At 37.6% G+C, this 27,647-nt stretch overlaps 1 protein-coding gene across 7 annotated transcripts in view; it reads right to left on the reverse strand.

Moving 5' to 3' along the window:
* LRRC4C (leucine rich repeat containing 4C) overlaps window positions 1-27,647 on the reverse strand; it is a 1,421,025-nt gene that overhangs the window by 145,644 nt on the left and 1,247,734 nt on the right. For 3 of the 7 annotated variants that reach the window (XM_070804071.1, XM_070804073.1, XM_070804076.1), the window contains one exon: window positions 24,247-24,421. The exons of the other annotated variants lie outside the window; for them this stretch is intronic. The gene's annotated coding sequence lies outside the window, so the exon portion shown is untranslated. The remainder of the gene's footprint in view (window positions 1-24,246; window positions 24,422-27,647) is intronic. 7 annotated transcript variants of the gene reach the window in all.

A 27,647-nucleotide genomic window follows, 5' to 3' on the forward strand; every position in this document is an offset into this window, starting at 1 on the left:
TCAGAGCAACTTGATTAAATAAACAGCACAGACAGTATGATATTGCCTTTCTTCCTGACAAGATATTCATCTCTTCCCAATTTAGTGCAGAACAATTTAAAGTCATCTGACTTTGCTTATTTCTGTAGACTAGTTAGCTATTTATCTGAATGGAAAAAACAGAGCCACTGTGATCTTAACATCAAGTTGTGATGATGAAAGACTTTCTCACCTCTGAAGTGAACTGGCTCTGCCTATCTCCATTTATTTCTCTGCTTGAGGTTTTAGTTAATAGATTTGTCTTTTTAGGTTTACGTAGTTTCAAAATCAGATACTTTCATTGGGATAGTACAAGCAGGAATGGTGCATCTGGCAGGTCAGGAATCTTCATAAGAAAGAAATACAAACATAAGACCAGCCTCTCCAGAGTAGTTACAAAGGAGGTCACTCAGAACCAACAGTCAAGTTCTGCAAACTGGAGAATATCATCATCTCAGTGGCCATATTTTATTGGTTGTCTCTTTTTGGTTTTAAATACATTCATTATACTTTTCATTATAATACTAGGAGCAGTGATTATCCTTGCTCCTAGAAAGAGCAAGTAATTAAATATCAGGGCAAGCAAAAAAAAAAAAAAAAGTGCATGATGCCATTTAACTATTCAGTGGGTGAAGCAAAATTTACCACACGGTTCTTCTCTGATAACAAAAGGCAAGGAACTCAGTACATAGCATTCGGTTGTGCAATCAATCTTCCTCCAAACATCAGCCACATTTATATTCACACTTATAACCAGAGGCATTTTCAAACCTTCTCACTCCCTCTCCCCCTGGCCTGCCCTCAGTCAGGGCCCCCCACCACCCCATCCCCCACCCCACACCCCCACTCCCATCCTCAAAGGCTGCAGCAAGGAAGGTAAAAGTTACTGAATTTCAGGGGAACATGCATGTGTGGAAGAGTTCATTCAGGAATTGAAGGGTCTGTATACCTGAGGTAAGAAACAAACAAACATAACTTTCACCTCCTCGTTTCATATCAACTGGTATCCTTTTCTCTGATTTCAATTTAAAGAAATTCCTGGCTCCAGCAACTTATAGAACTTTAATTTAAAAACATTTACTTCCTGCCTTAAACAGATTTCAGTTCTTAGGATGCAAACAAGTTATTTTCTGATATTCTCCCTGCGATATTCTTCAGTGAATCATTTATACTTATGTTTAACTTATTATCTCTCTATATGTATCTATCTATCTAATCTCCTATTTCAAATAAGTGAGTGAAAAGTGAAAGTTGCTCAGTCGTGTCCGAATCTTTGCGACCCCATGGACTGTAGTCCATGGGATTCTCCAGGCCAGAATACTGGAGTGGGTAGCCTTTCCCTTCTCCAGAGAATCTTCCCAATCCAGGGATTGAACCCAGGTCTCCCGCATTGCAGGCGGATTCTTTACCAGCTGAGCCACAAGGGAAGCCCGTTTCAAGGAAACTGAAGAGTAAAATGAAATGCTCTACGTAGCATTGTGTGAACCGCAAAACATTATTCACATCTAGCAACCAAGCAATTGCACACACACACACACAAAAACACACATACACACACTGTCAAAGGGAACAGATAGCTTTCAAGACAAATACATCTTACCACACACTTTAAGGTTCCAAGTCATCACAGACAGTCTTCACTGTATCTTGGTAGGGGTGAAAACGTTAAGCGTTGACTTAGGTTTCCAGGAGGAGAGGAAAAATAAAAGGCTCTTTCTAAAAATTTTTACTCCATTTTGCTTTCATTCAGGGTTTCTGTGTGATGCAGAGACCGTTTGAAATCCACAGGATGGCAAAGATACAGTAGCCCAGCTTCTAAATGTGTACTTAGTATCAATTTTACTTGTTCTTATGACCCATAATACACAATATGGAAAGCTCCTATATTGTGGCAGTAGAGGATATATGACAAATGAATGTCAACAATCAAAGCTTTATATAATCCATATATTAAAATATATGAAGTTTATCCACATATACAATGTTTTATTGAAACACTTTTATATAGACACATCACTGCACAAAACATCAATATTCTCTTTTTGAGAAATAGAGACTCGAGACTCATTTTCCCAGACCTTAAGTGCTTCTCTGCTACTAAATGAAGTGTTTACACAAACACTTTAGTGATATCTGGGTAAAATTTTAGAGATGACTATGACCATGGAGAGAAAAGATTTTTGGATCCGAAGAAATTTCACCTAATCCCCAAGTGTATAGAATGCTATTTGGCCTTTATACAAATACAGACAAGTTCTAAATATCATTATTATGGTTGCAGAAGCATTCTAGGCTGCATTCCAAAGTTATCATTCACCTAGATTCTCAATCTATACCTTTATGTTCAAATATCTAGCTATCATTTTTGGATTCTGAAAATTTAAAAGAGTTGTAAACAATTTTAAGTCTCTGGAATATATTTGGTTTTATGAAGTTATTATTAGAAAACAGAGTATACCAGAACACAATGAAAAAAACAATCTTCTGTTTGTTTGCTTGTTTACTTAGTATTTTTGTTTAAATATCAAGCAAGGAAGCAGGTCAGTACACAAAGCTGGTATAGAATCACTTACATCTTGTTTTGAATCCCAGATATGATACTTTGTAACTGAGAGACCTAAAACTTATTCATTAATCTCTATAAATCACAGTTATCTATAAAGTAAGAATAATGGTAACTATCTCAAAATGTACTCATGATGTATAAATTAGATTACCAAAGAAAATTACCTCCTTTGTTACCAGGTTCCCACTTCCCTTCAAAGGATCAGAATGGACAGGGTTTGTCCTAGGTAAGGAAGCTGATGGAAATAAGCTGATTTATGAATCATTTAACTTAACCTTGAAGCTGCATGACAGCCTAGTAGCTACCCATTGACTTGGGTTCAAATCATGGTTTTAATACAAAACAGCTGAGGGACGGTGTATGAGTCATTTAAGCTTCTGCCTGCGATTTCCCAACTGTAACCTGGGAAAATACTAAGATATCTTATTGTCTTATTTTAAGGTTTAAAAGAGTAACTATGGAAACAACAAACTGTGGAAAATTCTTAAAGAGACAGGAATACCAGACCACCTTAGCTGCTTCTTATATTCCTGAGATATCTGTGTGCAGGTCAAGAAGCAACAGTTAGAACCAGACATGGAACAACTGACTGGTTCCTAATTGGGAAAGGAGTATGTCAAGGCTGTATATTGTCACCTTGCTTACTTAACTTATATCCCAGGGATAGAACCCAGGTCTCCCACACTGTACACAGATTCTTTAACCAACTGAGCCAGAAGAGAAGCCCTATATGCAAAGTACACCATGCAAAATGCGGGGCTGGAGGAAGCACAAGCTGGAATCAAGATTGCTGGGAGAAATATCAATAACCTCAGATACACAGAAGACATCACCCTTATGGCAGAAAATGAAGAGAAACTAAAAAGCCTCTTGATGAAAGTGGAAGAGGAGAGTGAAGAAGCTGGCTTAAAACTCAACATTCAAAAAATGAACATCATGGCATCTGGCCCCATCACTTCATGGCAAATAGGTGGGGAAACAGTAGAAACAGTGAGAGACTTTATTTTCTTGGGCTCCAAAATCACCGTAGATGGTGACTGCAGCCATGAAATTAAAAGCTGTTTGCTCCTTGGACGAAAGCTATTACAAACTTAGACTGCATATTAAAAAGCAGAGACATTACTTTGCCGACAAAAGTCCATATAGTCAAAGGTATAGTTTTTCCAGTAGTCATGTGTGGATTTGAGAGTTGGACCATAAAGAAAGCTTGCCGAAGAATTGATGCTTTTGAACTGTGGTGTTGGAGAAGACTCTTGAGAGTCCCTTGGATGCAAGGAGATCCACCCAGTCCATCCTAAAGGAAATTAGTCCTGAATATTCATTGAAAGTATAGATACTGAAACTGAAGCTCCAATACTTTGGCCACTTGATAGGAAAAACTGACTCATGGAAAGGATTCTGATTCTGAGAAAAATTGAAGGCAGGAGGAGAAGGGTATGACAGAGGATGAGATGGTTGGATGGCATCACTGACTTAATGGACATGAGTTTGAGCAAGCTCTGGGAGTTGGTGATGGACAGGGAAGCCTGGTGTGCTGTCATCCATGGGGTCACAAAGATTCGGATGTAACTAAGAGACTGAACTTACTTTTTAAGTATTCAATTGGTTTGGTAAGTATTTTTAAGTATTTCATGTCTATTTTTTTTCTTTTTTTAATTTATTTTTCTTTTTTAACTTTACAATATTGTATTGGTTTTGCCATATATCAACATGAATCTGCCACAGGTATACACGTGTTCCCCTTCCTGAACCCTCCTCCCTCCTCCCTCCCTGTACCATCCCTCTGGGTCGTCCCAGTGCACCAGCCCCAAGCATCCAGTATTGTGCATCGAACCTGGACTGGTGACTCGTTTCATATATGATATTATACATGTTTCAATGCCATTCTCCCAAATCATCCCACCCTCTCCCTCTCCCACAGAGTCCAAAAGACATGTCTTAAAATTTCTTAAATCACACACATTTATACTTATGTGCTTTTCATTACCTACTCCACAATATTCACTGGAGGCCTACCATATGCCTTCTAGGACCTGGGGATGCCTGGTGAATACCACAAAAAAAAACTCACAGAAAACGCCTTGCCTCTTAAAATTCACACTGAAGAAAGAACTAAACTCTATTATATCTAATATGATAAATACTTTGGACAAAATGTGGCACTAGTGGTAAAGAATATGCCTGCCAATGCAGGAGATGCAGGAGACATCAGATTCGATCCTTAGGTGTGGAAGATCTCCTGGAGAAGGAAATGGAAACCCCTTCCAGTATTCCTAGAAAATTCCACGGACAGAGGATCTTGGAGGCCTATGGTTCATAGGGTCCCAAAGAGTTGGACAGGACTGAGCATGTGCTCCCATGCCAATCAAGGCAAAAGACTAGAGGGGCACAATGATTGTACATCAGTGAAATAATAACCAAAGATTGTATATCAATGGTCAAGAAAATCCCCCTGATTAGGTGACTGACATTTGAGCACAACTCTGTGGCAATCTGGGCTATGCCATAAAGCTGCCTGCTCTAGACCATTTCGAGCAGAAACAGCAAGTTCAAAACCCATGTGTAGGGAGCAGGCCTGACATATTTGAAAAACACAAGAAATTTCCTGAAACTTTCATGATAATTTCTAACTATTACTCTGAAGTGTCAACATAGCAAGTGTGATAAATACTCAGTTCTCTGATATATCTGTCCTGATACTCTAAATATACGAAAACCACCCGAACATTACTTATAATCTCTGAGAGAGCTATTTTTTTAGAATTATGCAAAGTAATTTGTTTAGCACAATAATGGCTAACCCACAGAGTGTTTAAGCAAAGGGAAGGAAAATGAAATGCATCTGCTCTTGCCTGAGCTGTAGACTTTGTGCAGGCTATTTGGTCTCTCTGAACCTCAGTCTCCTCGTTCATACAATAGAAAGAGTGGACTCTGTTCCATGCTCGTCACTAGTGTTATTCCAGTCTTGGATTGGAAGGCACTTTATAACAAATGACTTGCCACACACATGCAAAATATTTTGGTAAAATCTCAAGGCCATTTGTCTGTCAACTTTACTCATATGAGAGATGGCTAAGTCTTTATAGGGAAGCCAAAATGTCCAGTAGAAGACAAATTGATATTACATCATTGATATACCACACTCAAATATTTCACTTCTAGAAAGGCTCAAAGACTCTCACTTTAGAGTCCATTTATTCATTCCTTAAGCATAAGTTTAATATTCTTGAATACATAGGATTCTATTACCACCACTAGTTGACTTCAGCATTAAGATGTGTAACTCTTTCCGTTTTGTTGGGTTGGCTTGGATCTGCTCACAAGTTCTAGGGAGCTAGTTCTATGAATTAATAATAGAGAATTATTAGTAAGGCTATCTGGGTATCTAGATGTCAAGGTAAATTTGTGATTAGGGGAGAAAACAATCTGATTCATGATGGAAAAATTCTAATTGTGGAATGCCATAATTCTGGGTTCAAAGCCAAGATCACCACTGCCAATGAGAATCATATTAAATTGTGAACTTAATATCCAAGCCTTGATATTCTGTTCCAGGAACTGGCAGTAGTGATTAAAGTCCTACAGAATAGTAAGGAGTGCTAGGAAGGAATTATGTTGAGGTGATCTTAGTAGAGTGCATAGTATAATTCCCTTCACTTCCTCCACTACCCTACACATGACCCAAACCTAGGACCTTGGCCTCTGCAAACCCTAATGTTCCCAGCACAACATTATCTGGAAAAAAGCAGCTACCCCTTAGTAATAGCATGAATGTATGAATGAATCAACCAATAAATGAATGAAGAAATTTATAAAATTATCAATTAACTGCATAATAATAGCTCCCAAAACTCACAAATCATGAAGGCAGATACCTCTTCATCATATCTTCTCTTACTAAATACTAAATGGTATAGTATACTAAATGGTATAGTATTCTTGATAGATAATCTTTCTTATCTTTACCGCCAGGATCCTAATTTAGAAGGCACAAAGATATCGGGCTGAGAAATGTGCTCCTAGGCACTCTGGCAGAAGGCAGGAAGTCATTTTCTTTAAACCACTGCTTTAGCTTCAGCCACAGTTATTCATTCTCTTTTAGAAGGAGGAATTCATTTATGTCTTCAGGAGACAGATGTATCAAGCCATCGGGTGTTTCTGCCAATCACCTCCTGCCAAAGCCCTGATGTTTTATTTCATTAGTGCAGGCACTTTCCATTAATTTAGATACTGTTTAAGAGTGTTAGTTCCAAAGGACATTGTTTCTTGGCTTTTCAATTCTGAAGGGCTATTTAATACATTACTGCAATGAATTGACCCTTTGCCAAGAAAGAAGCAGTGGCCACCCAATTCTAATCAGTTTCTGACAATGTGATTCTAATGCTTGGCCTGATGATATATTTATTGTGCTCTACCTGGAACTGGCAGAAACAAGCCAGAAGATTTCTACTGGCTGAGCAGTAAGACTAAACAAAGCACATTATATGAGTGCTTTCTTCTTTCCTTCCTTCCTCCTTCCCTCCCCTTCCTTCCTTTTTTCCTTCTTTCTTTCTTCTCTTCCTTCCTTTCTTTCCCCTCTTCTTTCTCCCTTCTTTCCTTCCTTTCTGTTTTCCCTCCTTTCTCTTTTTCATAAAAATAAGAACACAAGAGTACTCTACTACATGCCAAGTGTAAGAGACACTGTTGATGCCTAAAATCATATATCCTTATCCCCATTCTTTGTCATTGCTAAATAAACCTCTGTTTTATTCAGCTCCTCCATGCACTCTCCATGAAGATTCAAAGAATGGATCTTGACTCATCTGAGACATCACGGTTTCCTCATTTCCTTTGCTAGTGATTGGTCTGAGTATACAATTCGAGCCAATAAAACATAAACACAGGCTTAATGGAGATTTCAGAGGAAGTTTTCCTTAATCTTAAAAGACTCAAGAAAGAGCTAAACTCTTTGGTCCTGGCCTATATCATGTCTGGATATGATGTTTAGCAAAGAAGGGGATGACAGAGGGTGAGATGGCTGGATGGCATCACCGACTCGATGGACATGAGTTTGAGTGAACTCTGGGAGTTGGTGATGGACGGGGAGGCCTGGTGTGCTGTGATTCATGGGGTTGCAAAGAGTCGGACACGACTGAGTGACTGAACTGAACTGAACTGAACTGTTACAATGTCTTGTGACCAAAGGAGGCATTTAACTAAAGACAAAGGTGACAAGAACACAACAGTAGAGCAAAATGATGGAAAGATGTTTGTCCTTGATGCTGCTGTTGATCCAGGGGGATAAACCAGAACCACTCTTTCCCTGAACTTCATGTTCTATGTGAAAATACAGTTCTTTACTTTCTGAAAGTGAGCAGACATTGTTAAGCGCTATACTAGGCCATGGGTGAAATATCAACAGAGTATAAGATTCTGTAATCGAATTAGCCCTTCAAGAATGCTGGAATTACAAAGTGAGCTACTCTGTATAGTTAAATATTACAGCAATGTGCTTGTCTCTTAAAAATAGCAAAACTGAGCATTATGATTTATTTAGATCATGCTCATGGTCTGCACATAAATCTGACATTACCACAATTATAGTGAGGAGGATGTTTTACAGTGATGCATCCAACTTTCTGGACTGCAAGTCTGCACTTGGACCCAATCAAAATGTTTAGATACTTACATGAACTTGTTTCACAAATAGTTGGAAGCTTTGGAAAAATCCACCTCAAAAACAATTTCTGTCTAAACTTCTCAGTTCTTTCAACTCATTTTGGTTCTCAGTTTTTTCAATATGTGTTTGGAGAATGGTAATTATTTGAACTATCTAATTGCAATGCCTGCTGCTGCTGCTGCTGCGTCGCTTCAGTCATGTCCGACTCTGTGTGACCCCATAGACGGCAGCCCACCAGGCTCCCCCCTCCCTGGAATTTTGCAGGCAAGAGTACTGGAGTGGGGTGCCATTGCCTTCTCCAATGTCTATAGATATATAAATATATACATATTATACATTTACTTAAATATATTTACTTATATAGTTATACATATAATTTCTTCACTTACATATAAATGTATATGTATACAATTTATTTCATATGTCTTAGCCTTTTTCATGGTTTCCTCATTTCCTTTGTTAGTCATTGGTCTGGGTATACAATTTGAGCCAATGAAATATAAACTTAGACTTAATGGATTTCAGAGTAAGTTTTCCTTAATCTTAAAAAACTCAAGTAAGAGTTATACTCTTTGGTCCAGGGCTAGATCATGTCTGAATATGATGTCTAGCACTATTTCAATCTTATGTCTATATTCATTTTGTATCACTTGGGGACAGGTTCGATGCACAATACTGGATGCTTGGGGCTGGTGCACTGGGACGACCCAGAGGGATGGGATGGGGAGGGAGGAGTGAGGAGGGTTCAGGATGGGGAACACGTGTCTGCCTGTGGCAGATTCATTTCGATATATGGCAGAACCAATACAATATTGTAAAGTTTAAAAATAAAATAAAATTTAAAAAAAGGAAAATAATAAATCAATAAAAAAAATGATCAGTTATACTTTATGACCAGTTAAGTTACTGAGTAGATATGGCAAATAACAATCTCAACACACTTTTCCTTCTACCGTAAGTGTTGAAACCTGTCTTTTATTAAGCCTATAATAACATTTTGACTCTAACCAAAATCTATTCTGAATAGTAAGAGTAAAAAAAAAATTCAGATTCTTCAAACTATTCTTTGCTTAAAATCCTTTTGGCCATCTGAGTATACTTAAACCAGTGAGGAATAGCTCACTTGCTGCATGTGAACTTCTCAGTGTCAACAAACCAATACATCTAGAATCAAAATATGAACATACTGATAATAGCATGATTATTAACCAAGTCCACAGAAAGACAACAATGAAGAAAATGATGACAAACAGCTAAACTGTATCAGTTGCTTACCATATACCAGGCACTCGTACATCCATTTAACTTCTTTAATCTTCACACTAACTCTCCAAGTTTCAGCCTATTGTTATCCGCGTTTTGCAAATGAAGTAAAAAGACACAGAAAGAGCACTGATTTGCCCAGGGCTTCACAGCTTACAAGTTGAGTGGCAAAGACAAATTTAGGGAAGTGGGCTGTTTTACCTTAAAAAACCACCAAAGTGGTCCACCCCCAAAGTGTCCTCTTCTCCGTGCAATTAAGAGAACTACAGAAATACAACAAGTACTTGTCCAAGGAGCTTTCTTGAGAGATGACAGGACAAGCATCAAAGACCATCATTCCTGTAACCAAATTTTCATCTGAAAATAACATACAGGTATAAAGCACTAACTGGGGTTAGTAGATTGGATGCAAACTATTATATATATATAGGATGGATAAACAAGGTCCTATTGTATAGCACAGGGAACTAGATTCAATATTCAGGGATAAATCATAATGGAAAAGAATATCTAAAAAGCATATATTTGTATAACTGAGTCACTTTACTATACAACAGAAACTAACACAATACTGTAAATCAACTTTACTCCAATTTAAAAAACTAAAAAGGAATAAAGCACTAATTCACTAACAAGCAATCACTGACATTGCTTCTCGGCCTTTTGGCGAAGATCAAGTGTAGTATCTCTCCATATATGGCTATTTTAAAAACTAATCCTGCCTCTTTCCAAAAGATAAACAGAAAATGTAAAGTGCATGCATACACAAAATGATTGCCAAATATATATAGAAGAAACAATTATTTTAAAAAAGAAAAAAAAGGAACAGTGAATGTTCTAGTAAAAAGGAAAAAAAAAATTGAGTCAAGTAAGAATTTTCTCCCTCTCTTCATAAAGTTCCCCCAAAATGTGTAGGTTAGAGTTATATCTTATCAGAAAGGAGAACCATTTGGTGTGGCTGATATATTTTCCAGTGCTAAGGAGAACGGATTCTTCAGTGGGGTAGCAAATATTGTCTTTACTGGAAGACAATAGAAACAACTTTCATCTTGCCTAACTGACAAGGTTATAAATCTGGGCAATAAAAATGAGTTCAAAATTTATGAGATATGGGAAGGGTATGACACAAATAGCCAAGTTCAATTATAAAAGCACGTATCTTTAAAACAGAGAACATAACCACTTAACACTAGAAACAAAAGTTACATGCACTGATGAAGCTGAAGAAAGGACACTCTTTGGCCAGAATTTGAAATTTTTAACATACACTCAGTGAATCGAGCTACCTCATATCCCCAATTGGGAAAAAAAAAAAAAAAAAGACACATACAAAACCTCTACAAAATACTACACAACTCCCTGAATATAGTAGGATCTTACTAATTTTGATATATTAACTGTACCTAACTCAGTGGTAAAATAATCTGCCTGCTAAACAAGTAACATGGGTTCAATTCCTGGGTCCAGGAGATCCCTTGGAGAAGGAAATGGAAACCCACTTTAGTATTCTTGTCTGGAGAACCTCATGGACAAAGGAGCTTGGTGGGCTACAGTCTGTGGGGTCATAGGAGAGCTGGACACTACTTAGGACCAAACACCACCACCACCAATTACAAAAATAGCTACAAGATCAGTTTCTAAGGCAGAGAGGAACTACAGTAGTGTTTAAGAGCACAATTTCTGTGCTAGATTGCTTGGATTTCACACTGTTCTGGCTATAGGATCAGTAATTTTAAACAAATGTGATTGAGTTGCCTATAAAGATGAAAATAACCCTGGTAGGTCATTTTAAGGGTTAAAGAGGTTAATACATCATGACAGAAAATGCTCATTGTCTTCCCACATCCACTCTCCCCTGCTTCCTTTTACTACTTTCCAAACAGGGCTGTTCTGCAGACCAACTTCAGCATCACCATTCACGTTATAACCTATAGGAATGGCAATCCCAGGAATCATGCAATACGGCGGACTCATTCCCTTGTTGCTCAGTCATATCTAACTCTTTATGACCCCATGGACAGCAGCACACCAGGCTTCCCTGTCCTTCAATGTCTCCTGGAGTTTACTCAAATTCATGTTCACTGAGTCAGTGATACCATCTGACCATCTCATCCTCTGCCTCACTCTTCTTTTGTCTTCAATCTTTCCCATATTGGCAGAATAGAAGGCTACTAAGTTCTGGATGACAAAATGTGAGTACAGGTGATGTATGCTGCTTCAGGGTCAGGTTTGTAAATGAAGCTACTTGTCCTACAGCCTGATATGGGGGCTTGGTTTTAGACATCCAGCACTACACAGAAGAGGATCCAACCCAACAGCATGAAGGAGGAACCTGGGTGCTGGGAGGATGTTGTGGACAAGCGCATCACTCCTACCTAGGCCATCCACCTCTTTGTTGTTAATGTGACAGATAAATGAAATCTAGATCCATTGTACTAGGTCTCTGCACTCTAACAGCTGGGTCTATTGCTTATTAAACACTTCTGCATAAAAAAAAAAAAAAAAAAACTTGGAACTGTGCTTGGCACATAGTAAACTCTCATTAAATGTTAGCTACCATCTCAATAAGTGAAAGAGCCAGTATTTGAAAATGGAGAACACTATGTACATCCAAAACCCATGTTCTTTTCTTTCCGGGAAAGAACACTGTCTCCAGCGCACAGACTGAAAAGGCAAAATTATTTGCTATAAGCACATCAGTTGGCAACACTTTAAAATCACTTACAGTAGGAGAGGGTTTTTTTCCCCACATTCCCCAAGCTTTAATGCGATTCTCAGTTCAAAATCGCTTTTTTAAAAAGGTATTGGTTTTAAAGTTAGTTTGGCGAATAATGAAATTATCTGCTACTTGTGCTTTGGACTCACTCCTCTTAGTCATCCCATAATAGGTAGAGTGGTGAGACATAAAAGCGCCAGAAAAGAGCTACCTGCATATTCTTCAAGTCAAATTTTCTGACCATTAGACATACAGGATTTGCTTTCTGTGGGCCATAAAAGATTATTTTCCCTCTAACCTGAAGAATGCATCCAGGCTCTCCTTGAAGAGCCATGTCTGCAACCTGATTTGGATGAGAATTCCAATATTATCATTCTGCCTCTCCTCCCAAACCTTTATCCTGGGTAGAACTGCCAAGAAGAGGGATCTCATCTTCAGGATCAGCTGTGCTTATTATTTCACAACCTGCTCTCTTTCCCCAGCACAAAAGACGGGGAGCACTTTCCACATCTTCCAGTCTCCCAGTTGCCTGTCTACCCACCTGCTAAGAAATTCACAAATTTGAAACATACACAGACAAGGAATTCCTTGGTGGTCCACTGGCCAAGACTCCTTACTCCCAATGCAGGAGGCTAGGATTCCATCCCTGATAAGAGGACTAAATCCCACATACCAAAACTGAGTTTACATTCTGCAACTAAGACCTACGGCAGCCAAATAGCTAGATAAATATCTAAAATATTTTTTTTTAAAGAAAAGAAACATATACCATCCATTTCTACATACATGGCATTTCCACATATATGACAAATGGGCTCCTTCAGGGAAACAGAGAAATCCGTTGTTGCAGGATCACTTTACAACACTGAATTAAATAGCTGAAGGTCAGGGTCTCGTGCCATACATTTAAAAGGTCAGACTAAGTGTTTTGTGCTGGGAATAACTGAAAAATCTGCTGTTTTGATGGCAACAGAGATTTAAATAAAGCTTTCTCTTCTTATCTTCATTCCCCTCCCATCTCTAGCACAATTAATGTTGCTTCCTTCTGTTTTCCCATAGCACTTTGTGCAAAATTCTATCAACATCTCTTCCAGCGTGCTATAAATATCTGCTTCCATGCCTTTTTTCCCTGAGTAGACTCTGTAGATCTGCCTTTCATTATCCTCTTGGCGTGATTGATCTCATTACTTTGCCCTTTTACTTTACCTCATGTATTTCATGTTCGTGCTTTCCAGTGCCGTTTTATTATTGCAGCTGTTGAAGTAATTTAAATATGCTTTGAGAGTATACATAATGTTGGGAAACTTATTTTTCAAAGTGAACCTCACAGATTTAGACATTTTAAAAGGGCTTCAATTTTGTCCTTCTTTATAAATCCTCCATAGTCTAAATACTCCGTTATCTCCTTTTGCAACCCCAAAGTGTCTTAAATTAAAAACCACACTTCAACTAATTCACAACCAATGAAGAAGATCGGATTGTTCTCTTTTCTGGAGGATAGACACAGCAGGTATTGAATATTTCCGCAAAACTCAACTCCTAACAGCACTAATCGTGCCATTTGGCACTAATGTGTTGTCAGGAATTAAAATCTGATCAGCAGAGTTAGGAGCAAGACAAAAAAATATATCAATAAAAATTAGCTCAAGCAGACAAGTATGTGGTCTGCATTTGATGGACGGATTATATGCATACATAAATAAACCATTATAATCCTCCTGCCAAGAGTCTGAACAATTCATGATGATTCGAGCTGCTGAAGGGGCAATGGCAAATCTAAACATAATTTGTTTGTTTGCAGGATGAGAAGGAAGAATTCGACAGGTTTTGAACACATGGAGATAGTCCATTTCTACATTTGTAGAATAGCTAATATGGTATTTCAGTAAAATCGTGGAGCACGTTTTCCAGTGTGACTTTGTAAAATAAATTTTAAAAATATAAACTGCTATGGTCAAGTCCTATTCCAACAGTTCCCAAGGCACCATCTAAATACTTCATCAAGTTTATCATGTATTATAGTGAATACAATATTGCTAAAGGTACTGAGAGTAGAAAAGGAAGTCACAGACACTTATGAAATCCTATGCTTAGGTATATATGCTTGGGGCTTCCCTATTAGCTCAGTTGGTAAAGAATCTGCCTGCAATGCAGAGGACCCCTGTTCGATTCTTGGGTCAGGAAAATCTGCTGGAGAAGGGATAGGCTACCCACTCCAGTATTCTGGCCTGGAGAATTCCATGGACTGTATAATCCATGGGGTCACTTCTCTTTGTGAGAGACATGACTGAGTGACTTACACTGTCATGCTTAGGTATTTTATGAAATCCTTACGACTCTCTAAGGCAAGTTTATTAACCTCATTCAAAGATGAAAAAAAAAAAAAATTAAGAAAGGCTTTGAATCTTGCCCCAATGGAATATGATTGAGACAGAATTCAATGGAAAATTGCTTTGGCACTAACATCCATCTTCTCCCATTGCCTTACACTGGTTGATATAAAATTCATTTAAAAATGTTGGATTTCAGGGCATGAATTACCTCCTCTCTATTCAACACACACATATGCATCACTCTTAATTTCCTCTCTGTCAAAGGCCAATTTAAATTTTGCCTTTATCCTAAAACCTTCCCATTTTTGATCTCCAATGGCATGCACAGCTTCTATTACACAATTCCAATCCTGGGAGCATACTGTCGTGGCATGGGGTGGGGGGAGTTGAGTAACTAATTATTTCTCAAAACTTGTTATGTATCATCAGATAGATTATGATAATTCTCTTAACCTAAGAAATATGTCCAACTTCGTATCTAAATTCAACAACATATATCATCTTGGCCCCTGATAAATATATATCAAAACTTGTTCAGAATTATTATAACTCAATTATTATACAATATTAGTGAGTGGTACTTCATACATTAAAGTTGTTTCAATGTAGTCAAGTACAAACATGATCTCTAGGAAGCCATTGTGTTTAAATGAAGTGCCTATTGGGACCTTGTGAGGAACTTTTTATGTAAAACTAATAATCGTACCTTAAAGTTTAATATGTGCAAGTCTGAATTTTCATCTATTAAGTTTGCTTCCAATGGGAGTACAACTGCAAACTGAAAAGAAGGTAGGGGAATATAGAATGAAGTTCAATAAAAAAAAATAAATAATAATAATGGTAGGTCTGTATACTAGAAAGTGTAATAGACTCCCTGCTATCTCCTGGAACATATTTAACTTTCTGTAATCACTGCTTTCATAAACTCCCTACTCAAACCATCATTGCTTTCTCTGTTCCTCTTCCATCTGGAGATGAAACTGCATACAGACAGCAAGTCAATTGAAAGAAGAGAAATTCAATCTTTTAAGAGAGTGGTATGAAGGTCAGCAAAGGATCCTGCCCCTTACTGTATCACTGATTTTCCATACAGTACAAGAAAGGGTAAGAATGCCTTTCTGGGGAGAGAGTCTTTTATACTTGGTTCCATCCTACCAGATGGTGAGGTCCTTCAGACACAAACAGTGCTTTCTACTTGGTGAGTGAATTGTTATAGCATCTATCTAGTCCATGTTTTTCTACAATGAGAAAATAATACCATTAACTATTGCAGCCTAAAGTACTTGCAAATAAGATACAGGAGGGTCATGGGTTCACATTCCATCACAGTCCTTCAACCCAAGAATAGCTGAAAAAAAATCATGATGCTTCCTAAATTAAGTACAAAGCAAATCATTTTGTGATTCTGATATTATAGAAGAAAAGATGCATCTGATTGTATATTTTTATGATTTTATGACAGAGCTTTAAAATTCACCCTGAAATTATATTATTTTTCTTTTCTTTTTTTTTTAATTTATTTTAATTGGAGGTTAATTACTTTACAATATTGTATTGGTTTTGCCATACATCAACATTAAATTATATTAAAATATTATGTATTTTAAAAATGAAAACATAAATAAGCATTCTTTTGGAAAAATGCCATAAATTTTCACGACTGATTTAGAATTTATATAACTTACAATTGTGGCACTGGCAAAGAGATCAGTTGAAAATAAAAAAGGTTAAAAGTACACCATTTCACACAGGACATTTTGGGACCCATCTGGGGAGTCTATTTAGAATTGTGATTATCAACACAGGCTGTATGCACTTCAGAATCACTAATCGAGCTTTTGGAAATTTACTCATCCCTGGAGAGTCTGAATCAGCGGGTGATGCTCCCATATTGATAACTTTAAATTTCTTCAGGAAATCCTGATGCACAGTAGGGATGAAAACCACTGATTTAGAGACTCTAGGTAAAGTCATTTAAGTATCTTACCTTACCAAGCCCTGTTGATTTCAGCCCCTTTGAAACCTGGTTTGAATTCTAAACTTTTCAGCTTTCACCTTCTGAAGGATAAAGCTAATATTAGTACTTAAAGGCTCTGTGTTTTAGATAGAAACTTAGCTTTACAGGCTTCAAATAGGATTACTTTGAATTTATTTAAAATGTACAGCTGATGTTGCTATCTCAAGGACTTTCCAGTCTCATCTCATCCTAGCAATAAACAGATATATTTCTCATAATAAGGGATAATCACAATGATGCCTAACAATCAGTCAACATAAAATGTCTGTTTAACTTAAAAACTGTTCCACTGAAAGAATATGTTGAAAGTAAATGCCATAAAGAATAATAGTAGTTAACATTTACTGATTTCTTTCTATGTGACAGTTTAGGAGATGCCTACTCTTTTCCCTTTAATGACAACAGTGTATATTACCAGTATTCTTTTTTACAGTGACTGTTACTATGCCTATTTGCTATTATTTCTATGACAAGGAAAGCAATATTTAGGAAACATAAGTTCTAAAGGAGATTATAGTGATAGCATCCAACCGTGACAAAGTTCAAAGTCTATTTTACTTGCTCATAAATATCCCACCATACCACCCCCAATTATTACCACTGCTGTACAGCAATAACAAAATCAAACTAACAAACTTTCACTTTTTCTTTCTCCTTTATTTAATCTGAGCTCTGTCTTCCTAAGTACCACACAGTAAATAGTAAATCCATACGAATAGTGAATAGGTTGTTGATAAATAGCCTTGGTTTTGTGTATTCTTTTGTGATAAGATGTACATTTCTTATCCCTGCCCCACTTCAGGAGGAAAAGATCCCTGCAGAGCAAGTTTTAGGAACTCTAAGGAGTCTCTGAGATGATCTTTATTTGTGGGGCAGATCCTGGTATATCTGGCTAAATAATACTCTTTTAGAATTTGGAATTCCTTCTTAGAATCTGTATCTCCTGAAAGAACTGCTGAATGGAAGGAGGTTATATCACCCAGTGAAGTGAAATTCACTCGGTCAGGTCTGTCTCTTTGAGACCCCAAGGACTCTAGCCTGCCAGGTTCCTCTGTCCGTGGAATTCTCCAGGCCAGAATACTGGAGTGGGTAGCCATTCCCTTCTCCAAGGGATCTTCCCAATCCAGGGACTGAACTCAGGTCTCCTGCATATACATAAAGCTAACCCCCCATGTGCGGTTTCTTAGGTTAATGCAAGGATTCTCGTAAAAGAGCAAGTCTTGTACACTTTTCCTCCCATTCTGGTGGACAGTCGGACTGATGGTCTATGCTTGCTAGAGGTGATGATGAGAGAATCCATTCTTTTGATAGATACATAAATAAAACAATTTTTCTAGTAGGATCGCCATGGCTTACCAATCCAATTAAGGAAAACGCTATGTATCCATTTGCTCAGGCTGCCATCACAAAATACCACAGTGACTTAAAATACCACGGAAATTTGTTTTCTCACAGTTCTGGAGGCTAGAAGTCCAAGGTCAAGTTACCTGCAGTTCTAAGTTCTGAGATCTCTAACTTGCTGCCTTCTCACTGTTTTCTCACAGCTTTTTTCTCTGTGTACATGAAAGTCTGTGTCCACTTGTCCTTTTTATAAGGACAGCAGTTGTTTGGGATTAGAAGTTGCCCTAAAGACCTCACTTTAACTTAATTACCTCTTTAACAGCATTATCTCCAAATACAGTCACATTCAGGGACACTGGAGGGTCAGAACTTTGAAATATGAATTTTAGAGGACAAGATTCAGCCCATAATGCTCACTCGTTCTCTTAAAAAAAAAAAAAAAAAAGGCAGAGATAAATATTAAGACTTAAGATTCTCTTCAATTTTATATAAAAACCTCTACATTTTCAACCAATCTAAGAACCCAAATCCTTCTTCTGATGAGACAGAGGTGAAGAAAGGAGAAGAGGAGGAGTATTGACTTTCATTTTAACACAGTTGCTCCTTGCACAGTTGATTGGAACCTGGAAATTCAATAAACAAAGATTTCCGCTCCCACTGGGTGTACAGCTGCAACTAACAAGATCATTGACTGTTTATAGGCAGAACGAAGTTGAGCGTTATCATGCGTATCTGGTGATTTTGATCACCATAGTGTACACAAACAATCTGGATAAGCCAGCTCTAATGCTCTTTTCTATTTTTCCTTCTTCAATAATGTGGCTACTGGGAAAAAGGCTGAGCATAATGACGCTGGAGCACCTACTGTAAGCCAGGTGCTGCCATGGAGATGTAAACTCTCAATTTGAGTAACCTGTCAAAATTCATAAGAGGTTTTCAGGCACTAAAGGGTTGGATGCATTTTATGCATCCAAAAATAATTTTCATCAACATTTTAACTCCCAATTCAACCCAGATGTATATCCTATCTAAAGAAAAACAACTAGCCCTGCCATTCAAAAACCAGTCCCCAAGGGATCCCTTCCTTTCCAGTAGACTGGAAAACCAAGGCTTTTTTAAAAAAATATATAAATTCTGTAATTTCCTCTGCTTTGCCATCTGTTTCTCTATCTTTTCAGTAGCACTAAATGTTGGAAAGACAGCAGAACAGCTTCATTTTACAGATCAGGAAAGAGAGCTTCAGAAGGGTTAAGTAACTTTCCAGAAATGGTGGAACACAAAGGCTGGTAATGAAAGTTAAATTTGTTTCATTACTAACTTTAAAACTCTATGTAATCGAGAGGATTTCCTAACTAGCATACATTGGTAGTGGCTAGCATGTTACAAAACAGATATTTGATAATCTGTTTTGCACTGAACTATGTCAGCTATGCCCAGGTCCTGGCTCTGGCTGAAATGGACTCAATGAATACGAGTTGGGGCTATTCCTTGCCCCCTTAAACTACTAAAATAATATTTCTGTTCAACCTTAAACTTCTCATAGGTGTTTGAAGCATTCATTCTTCACTCTCATCAACTTTGCAAGTAGATTCCCTTTGGCTATGTGGGTGAGGGCACGTGAGGGACTCTTTCAAGACTGGTACATATGGATAATCTGGTGGACATCAGTGGTTTCATTCTCAACTACATCCCAGACCCAGAGCATCAGTGATAGCATTTTATTTTATCACATCCTATTATTTGACAAACTAGAAACAAATCACAGAGTGCAGGCCACTTGCTTTATCTCCTACCTCATTCAGTTATTGATATAATTCCAGTCAGACAAGCATTCAGTCCTATTCCAAAAGGTTCTATCTGAAGTTCAGTGCTATAAAATATCATTAAAAATCTTGCATGACACATTCATCCATGTCTGCACATTGCAATGGGCGGTCTCCAAATTGACTGTAGCCAGAACAGACATATACTCAGGAGTTCTAGAAACCTGAAAGTTTTCATTGAGTTGAAGCTTTTTGAAGAGGTGGAACCAATAATGGAAAAATATTTTGAGATTTCCACGAGAAAAGAGTTATTTGGTGGCTTTCTTGGAGCTAACATTTTCCTCCAACAGCCTCAAAAATGAAAAAGCAAAAGCAAACAGAAAAAAAAAATCAAGACAAACAAAAAGCCGCAACAAAACTCATTCACAAAGAGCAGGCTACAACAGATGCAATACTGCATACTCAAGAACAAGATAAAATGAGTAACTGGGACTATAATGAATTTCAACTTTTCTTGATTCACTCATGTTTGATTCAGAAATTGAAGGCAATGATAAATACATAAGGAAATTGCTATGAGTTCTAGATTGGTAGATGACCCAGGTAAACCTATTAATAAGAATTTCATCTATGAAACAAGAACCATGATCCATGGAAGAGATTCTGTGAACCCCTTGATATAATTGAAAAATTGTGTGTATGTGCAGAGAAAGGTTAACGTCCTATGGAGAAACAACAATGGTCCTCAGACTCATTCAACTTAGTATATCCAAAAAAAAAAAGTTGTTGTTAGAAATCATAATTTCAATAAAACATTTAGTTTAAAGTCCCAACCAAAAATCATGTTGGAGGAAAACAAGTCTTATAAAAACATTAATTAAATTATCTAGACTCTATGAATAGAGTGTAAACCTATGATTCATTTTCCTTTTTGTGCCACTGCAAAAAACACCAAATGCATTACTGCTTCAAAAGGCAAAGAAGAATCCTGAATTTATCATTTAAAATGCATGCAAATTCAAATTCTTCACTCAAAATCAATAATCTATATACACTAGCTCTCCTACCTTTAGTCACAGATCCTACTTTGTGGAATGCATGCACTTCCCTGGAGTCCAAAATTATGTAATTGTATCAAAACTAGCCAAAGTACCCAATACTTGGTGAAACTCTTATTTTAATCAGTTATTATAGCTTAACTGTAAAAACATGTTAGGAGCTAAAATTTAGCAGCAAGCAAGTTCTCAAATGGAAATCAATGTGAACATTTGTATAATATTATTATACCAATTATTATATAAATATAATATATATAAAACATATTATATAAATTATACAAATAATTGTCTTACTTTTAACTTTGTAGTCAGGCTATAATCTTTGTTCAAAACTGTTAAAACAATAGTATCAGGTTTTAAAAGGAGTGTGATTTTGAAATAATATTTTCTTGTATAATTTATTAAATGAACCACAACTATATTACACTAAATTCCAACTATATATAATCCCTTTTATAATGAAAATGAGGTCATTCCTGTACAAATGCAAAATCACCCTCCATTAATCTTATCTCCCACATTCTATTCATAATTTTAATGACAGCATAATGCCATTAACATTATATCTTGTAGGTAAAATACTGAAATTAAGACCATACTTCTAAATTATGATCTACTAAGGAATATGTATGCATATCTGTGGACATATACATACATATTTATATGCACGGGCATATGTACATATATGCCTATGTTTATAAATTAATACATATAAACACACACATATATACATTTCAGATATTATCAAATTAAAATATTTTTGAATTTGAATGCAAAGATTAGGCAAAACTCATACGTTTGGTTTATACCACAGGATTTTGGAAGGGATTTAACAATTAACAGTTTAATTTGACCTAAGATAAGCTATTATCACCTTAGATTTCTTCACTCTGTCTCTGTGTTTTTCAGAACAAACTTACAAATATAAAATAGTTACACTATAAAAAGTAGAGCTTACTGATTATACTGGGAACTTTTCTTTTTCCTTGATAAACATTATTGGATAACTTAGTTAAAACTAGTTAGTTCTTTGAGTTATATTGATTCATCATGTTTTTAAAACCATGTGTAGATATGTTTAAAGACCTAAAGTAGTGTCCTAAAACATAAAGGCCTAGAATAAATTTAATAGCACTATTAGATAGACTAATTCAGAATATCATGATATTGAATGTTACAAATGGGAATTTTACTCAAATTTAAATTGTATTGCCAACAGAGGGATCAAATCTTGCTCTAAACAAATTCTAAGCTTCAAGTGTTCACTATTCTATTTATTTTTTACAACATTGATTATCTGCTATGTACCGAAGAGGTACATGAAGAAGTCTGGCTCTTACACAGGAAAAACTCAAAATTATGTGGGGAAGATAGATAATAAACATGTAATTACTAAACAATGTGATAAGTACCACGGTCAAGGTGTGTACAACAGAGGTTGTGCTATAATAGAAAGTTAAGGTCAATTTATGTTAACAACCAGTGCACACAATATACTAAATGGAACAAATAAAGTTAACTGTTTTAAGGCAAGAGCACAGTTCAGGACTTCTAACAGACACATGAGATAAAGAAGGTATAGGAAAGCAAAGAACATTTATTTAATACATTATTCTTCTAGTCCATTTGTTTTAGACAAGTAACTGAACTGTCTGGATGGGCTCCAAGAAAGCCTTCTTTTACAGTGGAAACTACTGTATTACAAACCACGACGTTCCATTCCATTTTACCATAAACATATTTTTTTTCATTTAGATCCTTATTTGTTGGGATGTGAAAGGAGTTGTGAATCCCTACACAAATCAAAAAGGTAAATACAATTCTGTGACAAATGACCACTGTAACTGTTATTCACTTGTGGTTATTATGGGCTAAAGCACAAAAGAATGACACACGATTTGATTGTTGAAAACAGAAACAAAACCAGATTTTAAGTGACTCCTTTTTCTGAAAACCAGTTGACGGTTCTAATGCAGGGTATGGAACCCTAACAGCTTCTTACTTGAGCTCTTTTTGATGGCAACGCAGTGAACGTTTCAACCAGGTCTGCAGTCCTCCTTTCTTCTTGGGGTTGGGGGTAGGTGGACAGTGGCTGGGTGGGCATCTGACATGGAATAGACATGCCTGAAATCTCAGTAGGCATCAAAATGAAATTCTCCAGATATCAAAATGGCAAACCATTCCAGAATTCTTGCCTAGAGAATTCCAGGGACAGAGGAGCCTGGCGAGCTACAGTCCAGGAGGTCACACAGAGTCAGACAAGACTGAAGGACTGAGCACACACGTACCCATAACAAAAGTAGAACTGAAGGCACAGCAGGAAGCTTACAGAGAAGGAGAAGAACAAGCAAGGATTGTTGCTGTAGTCACAAAGAATGGAATTCCTGTCTGATGCTGCTTCGGTCATTTGGCTGCTCCCCAGATGCATGAATACTTCTGAGAAACAGCGAGATTGCTATCTAGTGTGGGAAGTCAAAGGAAATTTCAGGGGGAGGGACAGATTCCCGTCAAGCCTCTGGCCATAGCCAGGGCTTCCCTTTTAATGAGTTAATATAAACAGCAAACCAAGTGCTGAATCAATGAATTCACCTACTTAATTTTGTAGTTAATTAGTGGAAGCAAGTCTAAAATGAAGTGCTTACCCTGCAGAATTGCCACACACGCAAAATAGGCAACTCTAATGCGAAGAAGAACTTGGCAAGAAAGAGACAGGAGAAGAAAGAAATAAATTTGACAAGCATGATTTAAAAAAAAAAAAAAAAAGAAAGCAACAGAGAAGGGCAAGAAGATGTAAAGAAAGGAAATAAGCTGGCCAGAATATCTGAGAAAAGGAACAAGGGAAAGGCATTTCCATTCTCTCTGGCAAATGCAGTCTTGTTACCTGCAAATAGTTTTGTGAAATGCCTTAGACTCTAGAAAGAGAGTGCTCAAAGGAATACTACAGAGCATCTAAATCCAGCTCCTCATTTTACAGGTACTGAAGGATACAAACAGGAAACTTGCTTGGAGTCCTGAGGCCAGGGAGTAGCAGCATCAGGAAACTTGCTTGGAGTCCTGAGGCCAGGGAGTAGCAGCATCAGTCCTGGAAAAAGTTCTACTTGAAAACAGCATTCAGCAGTGGGAAATGACCATTACCAAGATGCTGTTGGGGAAGCTGCAGAGATATAGGCTCACTTTCCTGTTTTACCCAGAACCACCTGCTCCAAGTTTTTTCTAGGGCTCTAATGTTTATATCTTATGGCAGTGTTCTAGACTATTGAACTATTGAAGTTAACTGAAGTTAATGACAGATACAAGAGTCATTTGTCACAAACCAATGAACCCACACAGACACAGTAACTTATCTTGCCAACTATAATGAAATTAGCAGAATATTTTTTTTAAATACCATTTATTACCATAATCATTCACCTTTGAAAATGTCATTTGGAACCTAATAAAATGACAAGAAATTTAAAAAGAATAAAAGTCAGTTTTAAAATCATATCAACTTAATTTTGTGAGAAACTCACTGCATTCGGCTTCTCTTTCACATTTGTTCTTGCAAACTTCAGCATCACACCTGCCCATTTGGTGGATTCTCAGGAATCAATGTCATGTATAAGAATAATGTGGAAATATGGCCAGGAGATGTAAAATGGTCAAACTTCTTTGTTATGCTCCTTGTAACTTTCATAGCACAGGAAGCTGGGAAAAAATGACATCATAAATGTGGACCTTGATTAAGCCTGGGAAAGCCATCATCGTGTGAACACTACAGAAAAATGAAAGCTAGTAGACCTCCACAGAAGACACACCTGTCTCTGCCCACAGAAGCACATTGTTTTGACTTTGTACCTTCACATCCCTGCTAAGCAAACAGCCACAGGAAACCTGAAGCTCTGATCTACTGCTCTTCAAACAATGGTTCTCTAAGGGTACCCCGCAGAAAGCTCGGCAAAAGAGAATTTCTCTTATGTCAAAGAAAGACACTGTCAGATGGGGTCCTCTAATAGAAAAGGTTGCCTGTCCCCAAGTAGAATCTTTGAGGCTCTTTATTAAGAAAATTAATGAAAATCTATTAAAAACAAAGCACTGCTCTCTAAAATGTTGTTAGATCACCAATTAGAAGCTTATAAAGGAGAAAAAAAATTTTTTTTCAATGGCAAAGTATATACTGAGCATGTCTTATAGGTAAGGCTTGAGGTGAAGACACAAAAGTAACGGCCAAAGGACTGACCTCAGAGAGCATTCAGTCTAGGTGGGAAAACAGATAGTAGGAACACAGAATGATTACCCATACAGAGCAGGATATGGGGAATGAAAACAGTACACCCTGGCCAGAGGGACCAGAGATCATACTGCCAACATCTGCTGGATCATGGAAAGAGCAAGAGAGTTCCAGAAAAACATCTACTTCTGCTTCATTGACTGTGCCAAAGCCTTTGACTGTGTGGATCACAACAAAGTGTGGAAAATTCTTAAACAGATGGAAAAATTAGACCACCTTACCTGCCTCCTGAGAAATCTGTGTGCAGGTCAAGAAGCAAGTTAGAACCAGACATGGAACAATGGACTGGTTCCAAATTGGGAAAGGAGTACATCAAGGCTGTATATTGTCACCCTGCTTATTTAACTTATATGCAGAGTTCATCATGTGAAATGCCAGTCTGGATGAAACTCAAGCTAGAATCAAGATTGCCGGGAGAAATACTAATAACCTCAGGTATGCAGATGACACCACCCTTATGGCAGAAAGCAAAGAGAAACTAAAGAGCCTCTTGATGAAAATGAAAGAGGACAGTGAAAATCCTGGCTTAAAACTCAACATTAAAGAAACAAAGATCATTGCATCCAGTCCCATAACTTCATAGCAAATAGATGGGGAAACAATGGAAACAGTGACAGACTTTATTTTCTTGGGCTCCAAAATCACTGCAGATGGTGACTGCAGTCATGAAATTAAAAGATTCTTACTCCTTGGAAGAAAGCTATGACCTACCTAGATAGCATATTACAAAGCAGAGACATTACTTTTCCAACAAAGGTCCAGCTAGTCAAGACTGTTTTTTCCAGTAGCAATATATGGATTTGAGAGTTAGATCATAAAGAAAGCTGAGCTCCAAAAAATTTATGCTTTTGAACTGTGGTGTTGGAGAAGACTCTTGAGAGTCCCTTGGACTTAAGGAGACCCAACCGGTCAATCCTAAAGAAAATCAGTCCTGAATTTTCATTGGAAGGGCTGATGCTGAAGTTGAAGGTCGAATATTTTGGCCACCTAATGTGAAGAACTGACTCATTGGAAAAGACCCTGATGCTGGGAAAGACTGAAGGTAGGAGGATAAGGGGACAACAGAGGATGAAATGGTTGGATAGTATCAATGACTCGATGGACATGAGTTTGAGCAAGCTCCAGGAGTTGGTGATGGTTAGGGAAGCCTAGCACGCTGCAGTCCATGGAGTGGCAAAGAGTCAGACATGACTGAGCAACTGAACTGAACTGACCTGAATACCATAGCCAAGATACAAACTGAAATTGAGAGGAGAAAGAGTTGAGAAATAGAGTCCCTCTGGCAAAATGCCAGGTTTCGGGGTCCAGCACTTATTTCATAAGAGAGGCTTTACTAGTAGGAGAATGACACAGAAGCAGTGCCTTTGGAAGATAAACAACTGGTGATAAAGATAGACAGGACTGAGAAGGCTAAATCAGGACATGATTATAGTTATCTGGGCCTGATAAGTGCTAAAAGCCTGAGTTAGGTTAGGAAAGGGGCATATTCTACATAGAGTGTAAAATAAGAGCCGACTCTGTCTTGCCAGCCCCAAGGGACAGGAAGCAGTGGTTCAGATATTATAAAACAGTGATTAGCCCAAGCCTCTTCTATTTGTTTTTTAAAAGGCCTTAGAATGGGGGATAAGAAGCCACAATTGATATTAAAACCACTTTATATTCTTTGAACAGAAGATATTGGGTCAAATACATAGGAGGCAATCAGGAGAATATTTCTCAGCTGTCAAACCATGCCCAGAATCCACAGTCTATTACCACGTACATAGTTCTTTCTCTTTTTATCTTGAGCCCTAGAGAAAAATAAATGACACATGTCTCTAGAAGGTCCTTCAGAAGTCAGGTAGGAATTCAGGACACGGAGGTGAGGCTCTGGGGATCATGTATGTGCATCTGTATGTGTGTACACGGGCACTAAGTGAGCAAGCATTAGTGTCCCCAGCTCCTGCCATGATAGAGCGTTGTGCCTGCTTTCCCTGTTCCTGCAGGGTCTGTCTCATAAGCAAAAGAAAGGGAGGTATGCTGAAGGAGTAAGAAAACTGATTTGGGGCATTGCCTCCAATCTGGCCTGATGCCCAGATGAGCTGAGAATAGCAATTTTGTTGGGTAGCTTCTTGGGAACGACAGCAAAAACAGTGTCTCAGAGCTATGTCCCCTTCTGCCTCTCCCACGTACCATCCTCGTGGGGAAGAGTAAAGAGTCTTAGGAACCACTGAGGAAAGGGCCAAGTGTTCCTTTTCTATCTATGGAAGAAGACGTCTTCTGATGGTTACAGCTGAGTAAAGAAATGCACGGCACAGCCTCATGCAGCCAAGCTTGTGATTATTAGTATCACTGCATCTAGAGGAAGAGGGCCTGCCAACCACTAATATCTGCAGAGGTATTGAAAGTTCAGTTGCCAGTAGACCATTGAGAGATGAAAGGTTTCTTCACTTTCCCCAACCTATGACAAAGAAGAAGCCCTCCTAAAACACCTCTTAGGTTTGCGTGTGATGATCTCGAACGGTTATATTTAACATAAATGGGGAAGGTAAAGCTTTACTCTTACATCTAGAGTTGTGGTGGGGCAGCTGCCCTGGGTTAAACTAGAGGCTGAAAAATACTATAATGGATTGTCAAAATGGAGACTACCTAAGAAAAGAAGGG

This window comes from Bos indicus, chromosome 15 (genome assembly GCF_029378745.1).
Source record: "Bos indicus isolate NIAB-ARS_2022 breed Sahiwal x Tharparkar chromosome 15, NIAB-ARS_B.indTharparkar_mat_pri_1.0, whole genome shotgun sequence".
In the NCBI taxonomy this organism is placed as follows: Eukaryota; Metazoa; Chordata; class Mammalia; order Artiodactyla; family Bovidae; genus Bos; species Bos indicus.